The 5,985-nt window shown below is 39.5% G+C and overlaps 1 pseudogene; it reads right to left on the bottom strand.

Annotated features, from left to right (window-relative positions):
- Positions 1-5,376: 5,376 nt before the first annotated feature.
- LOC148500858 (5S ribosomal RNA) lies at positions 5,377-5,496 on the bottom strand (annotated as a pseudogene).
- Positions 5,497-5,985: the final 489 nt, after the last annotated feature.

Here is a 5,985-nt window from a genome sequence, read left to right as displayed (position 1 = left end):
GGTCCAGGGGAATGGGGCTGAGAGACGCACACTGGGGCCAGGGGAATGGGGCTGAGAAACGCACACTGGGGCCAGGGGAATGGGGCTGAGAGATGCACACTGGGGCCAGAGGAATGGGGCTGTAAGACACACACTGGGGCCGGGGGAATGGGGCTGAGAGACGCACACTGGGGACGGGGGAATGAGGCTGTGAGCCACAGGTGGGCCTGAGGATGGAAAGATTCAGGGGGTCCTGGGGATGGAGAGGCCCAGGGGGTCCTGAGGATGGAGAGGCCCAGGGGGTCCTGGGGATGGAGAGGCCCAGGGGGTCCTGGGGATGGAGAGGCCCAGGGGGTCCTGGGGATAGAGAGGCCTAGGGGGTCCTGGGGATGGGGAGAGACAAGGGGGCATGGAAATGAAGAGATGCAGAGAACCTGGAGAACCACGTTGGGGCCTAGGGATGGAGACATTGGGGGGTCTGGAGTAACACAGGGGAGCCTGGAGAGACACATAAGTTTGATCAGGGATATTCACATTTTTCTTGCACAAAAACTTCTGTTACTACAGTATGTATTATCTGGTTATGATGATGACATGAGTTATATTTCTATGTAAACAGGCATCTTCTCCTATATGAATAGTGAATACCGGCTGAAGACGCTGCCCAGTGAGGCTCAAATTGCTCAGATGTTCCCCGTTGCAGAGAAACCACCATATAAGTAAGAAAAGACTTTCAAATTGACTGGGGCCCCAAAAACCCGCTGAGGGATGACACCAAGGTGACAGCTGCCGGGTGCTGCACTGTAGCATTAAGTGCAGCACTCAGCTCCTGACAGTGTGAGGGAGCCGGCACTGCACAGTGCTCACCCATATTTCTGGCACCCCCCACCACACCGGACCACTGGGGTGACCATGCCCCCTGTCCATGAGGCCACGCCCCATTTTTGGCGGGGCACAGCTAAGCCGCGCACATAACAGCCCTCCCCACACAGGGTAATAACATGGGGACAGATGCCACTGGTGTGGGTGTGATACAACTTTTTTTTCCAAGAAACAGTAACACAATATTTGACATGCTAAAATTGGGACCACCCATTACCAGATCTCTAGTTTCGCCTATTGTTACAATTGCTATTACACAATGTTACACATAATCAACAGGAACAATATCAAATTTTAAAATGATGTTCAACTTACTAATATATCAGAATATAAAGTGACTTCACACTAGATACTAGGTAATAGACATACTAGCCTATTATCACAGGGAAAAGAAAAAAATAAGTATATATCTAAACAAATAACACGGTGTCAAGGGACTTTGGCTAACATATGTATAGTAGATATACCTTTCATTTAAAGAAAATAATTGATACCCAAGTGCTCATTAAGACCTTTAGGGTGCATTGTACCGAGTCTATAAATCCATTCTGTCTCTCCTCTTAATAACATCAGTGGGCGATTCCCACCGCTAATAGACTGGGGAATATGATCTATCATACGGTAACGAAGTCAGGCTAACTGATGTGATGTTTTACAAAAATGCCTAGCTACCGGCTGTTCACTCTCCCCACTGAGGATTGCCGCACTTATGGCGGACCGATGTGTTGCCATCCTCTCCTTGTAAGCCTGTTCCGTCTTGCCTATGTATGACAACCCACAAGGGCATATTATTTGATAAATCACATATTTGGAATTACATGTGAGTCGATGTCTAATATTGAAAACTTTACCAGTATGAGGATGATAAAATACATCTCCAGGGGTAAGATATCTGCATGTAGTGCATGAGCACTTAATGCATCCCTTTTTGCTGTTTAAAAAACTGGATTTAGGTTTCCCAATGGAACTAATATCCGTTTTTACCAGGATATCTCTAATATTGCGACTACGGGTGTAGCATGGCATTAGTCTAGTATCAGTCAATTGAAGTTCCCTATCAGATTGAATAATTGGACACAATTTTTTTTGTCGTACAGCTAATAATCTGACTGGCTGTATTAAATTCTGTGACAAAAGGAACAAAAGCTTTATTATTATTTTTAAACTCTTCTTTCTTGAGTAGAGATTTTCTATCAAGACTGCTTGCTTTTTCTTTAGTTTGTTGCAATAATTTCATGCTGTACCCTCTTACTCGAAATTTCTCTATCAGAACATCAATTTGTTGTTCCACTAATGCTGAATCAGAAGTGATTCGCTTAATGCGCAACATTTGGAAATAAGGTAATCCCATTTTCAGGGATGTCGGATGAAAGCTAGACATATGTAACAAATTGTTACGATCTGATATTTATAATAGATTGAAGTTTCTATTTTACCCTCATTCAACCAAATTTGTACATCAAGGAATGTAATTGTCTTACTGTTGATATTATATGTAAACTTTACAAGATGATCACATGCATTGTGTTCTTCAATAACGGTACTTAGTTCTTCACTTGTACCCCTCCAGATAATAAGCAGATCATCTATATACCTACAGTACATCACGATCTTTCCTGTAATAGTAGGATTACTAAAGAAAATATCCTGTTTGACCTCAAACATAAAAATATTAGCGTACGATGGGGTCACACTGGACCCCATCGCACAACCAATTAGCTGCAAAAAGAAACGACCATTAAAAATGAAAAAATTCTTAGTGAGAATCATATGTAATAATTCTATACACAAATTTAAATCAGGCCCCTGAAAAAGATGGCGTCCTGTAATGAATCGTTTAACAGCTGCCAAACCCATGTCATGGGGTATAATAGTATAAAAATTGTTGACGTCAATACTACACAAATTAATCTCCCCCTCTAATATAGGCAATTCTTCCAATTTATTAAGTAAATAAGTTGCATCCAAACTGTATGTGGGATATCCTTGTATGCAGGGTTGGAATAATGAATCCAAGTAGACTGATACTGGTTGAAATAAAGAATTAACTGACGCTATTATAGGGGGCCTGGAGGATTCACCATAGATTTATGAACTTTTAGGGTAGTGTACAAAATGGGTACCACCGGATAGTTAGGAACCAAAGCTTCAGCCAATTAATTGGAAATTATTCCTTCCTGCACAGCCACTCTGAGGATTTCTTGTAGTTCATTTTTAAATTGCATAGTAGGGTCCTTATCTAATTGTTGATATGTCTTTATATCGGACAGTTGTCTTTTTATTTTGTTTCTATATGCATCCAGGTCCTGTATTACAAGGGCCCCTCCCCTGTCTGCTGGATGAAATATTAAACTGTTATTACCAGCCATTAAAGGCCTTTTGGCCTTTTGGCCTTTTGGTTCATGTCCTGATGAATAGAATTCCATGTTGATCTTTGTCTATTAATACAAGTTGATTTTTTTCATCTACCGGAGTGCCGCCTTCCTTTCATAGTGCTTGAGTGTATACTCACGCCATAAGGATTCTTTTATATATATATGGAAGAGAAGGGGTACCTTTGGTGTGCTACAACTTTGAGTATTAATTGAACAGAAGAAATTTCCACCACTTAGGGGGATTTATTGCAATATTAGCTGTTGGTCAAACACAACCCTCTAGTTAGTCTTCAAATCACCATAAGTTTATGTTTTGGATATTGTTCATAAAATAAAAACCTTATGGTAGCCCATAATTCTTATACCTGAATATTTTATTCTTGGTATATCAACAGAGGTAAAAATATAAACAATTTACAATACAAATAAATACATAAATCGCATAAAACAACTTTTAGTAAACCTGCCCCAGTACAGAAGGATAGATGTTGTTATCTGCCACCTACACCTTTACAGGTGTGAGCTCTTAGGTGGACTTCTTATGTGGTAGGTGCAGGTTTTTCAAAGCGATGACCCTACGCGTTTCGTCCACCTATGGGACTTCATCAGGGGTAAACACAAAAATGGAACTGGTCTGAACAAACACTTGATGATATGGAACTGGTTAGAACACTCAGTAGTATAAGCTTATTTTCTGACCCTTGATAGGGAGAAATTCCTAGAAAGGCTTTTAAAAGCCAAGTAGCTCTTATAAAGATTTTACTGGAACGATTAGATGGATGTTTCTCAACCAATAAATGTAACCAGATTCCTTAACAGCAATTTAAATATGAAGATGCATCATATACTCCCAGTGTGTAAAAATGATGAGACCCAGTGCCAAGCAAGTGGTAAAACTCTATTCAGTCCAATGAAGTGTATGTCTCCCTCTGTTAGCAGTAAAACCTGTAGCGCACCAAAGGTATCCCTTCTCTTCCGTTTCTATTTTTAGGTCCTCTACTAGCAGAGGTCCACCTAATTGGTGCAGCTGAACCAGTGTACGCACAATATAAGGGTTAATTTTGTATATATATATATATATATTTTAATAAATAATTTAATAATTTCTGTATAATGTGAAAAAATTGTTAAAGCAAAGTAAATAACAATATAATTTACCTTCCGTTTCTGATGGTGTCTTTGCAGGTTTCTTTCTTGTAATTATTTCCTTCTTTGTTGGTGAGGTTTTTTTACTGCTCTTCTTTGGCGTTCCTATACAACAATAACCACAATAAAAATTGGACATTTAGCTTTGACAATTACTTAAACCTCAGTACTTGTAAAAACAGAAAAAAACAACCAAATAATAATTAAAATATTAATATATATATATATATATATATATAGCAAAATGGAGACAGCGGCACTCACGGGACCTCCAAATAAAGATTCAAAACACAGCAGTGTAGTAGATTCGACGTTTCAGTTGGTAAAGACTTTTATCAAGAACATAAAAATGAAACAGTGTACATACCTTTATAGGACTCAACACATGTGGTGATGTGCTGCATCCGCGCCTCCTGTCCGTCTCCGAGTGGGTGACGTCATCAGCGTGCGGCCAGCACGTCCTAGTGCACATGGTGACGCCCGGCGTATGACGCTGCCATGACGACGCTCACATCCCAGTGTCAGTCACAGGATGGTGGGCAGAATTGTGTATGAGTAACCTAGGTAACAAAGTGTAACATCAATACGTGCATGTATACATGGCAAGTATAGTGTGTACAGAGTGTATTATACCAAAACTGGTACTGTGATATTAATACACAATTAAAGGCAAATATGAAGTGTTAACCAATAACATAAAAACAGATAACATAAAAAACATTTAAAATACAGCAAACATAATGATAAGGCATAATTTAGGTATATATAGAGCATTTAATCTCATCAAACGGAGAATACATAAATACAATCGAACTGGCTGTTCAAAAGCACCAAGAACCATCTTGAATTAGATGATACAACGCAGATGCTATAAAGAGGATAACCGATCTATGATAATGAATTGAGAACCAATTCCACGTCTCAGGTAGAAAAGATCATGGTGTCACCATAGGTTCAACTAAGAAGAGGGAACATGATATTCCAGTAAAGCATTGATTTACAACACCTGGTATTCCTAGGGGGTCTCCCCACCTAGTACTGACCAGGCTAAACACTGATTGGCTTCCAAGATCGGATGAGATCGGGCTTATACAGTGTATGTATGGTTGTAAAAAATAATAATGATGAAAAAAGGAATTTCAAGAGCCTCATTCAACCCCTTAGAACATCTCAGGTAAGTACCAGATCACTGCCAGATAATGGGAGTTGGTCAAAGGTCAAAAATTGCCATACGGTAAATAGCAAAATCCTCTTATCCATTTGCTGTACAAACATGTAACGCAGTACAAATAGATCAAAATAGATGGACAGGCAGGTAGAGTAGCATATAACAAAAAAAATACAGTATTTTGCAAAAGAAATACAATAAATACAGGAAACAGACGTAGAAAATATAATCAGCTGTTGTACTGAAAAAAATGCAATTTGAGGAAACAAGCAAATGATAATGTCTCATTCAAACCATTTGGAGAAACAGTGTTCATCTTATGTATCTAACGTGTTTCCAACTGTAGTAGCTGCTTGTCCCTATCGCCACCTCTTTTTGATGAAGGTACGTGATCAATGACTTTGTGTCTAAGGATGGCTAATGGATGTTTAAATT

Source organism: Taudactylus pleione, unplaced genomic scaffold (assembly GCF_031769625.1).
Source record: "Taudactylus pleione unplaced genomic scaffold, aTauple2 ptg000541l, whole genome shotgun sequence".
NCBI lineage: Eukaryota > Metazoa > Chordata > Amphibia > Anura > Myobatrachidae > Taudactylus > Taudactylus pleione.
Note: the sequence above shows the minus strand (reverse complement) of the source record. Positions and strands in the feature narration are given on the sequence as shown.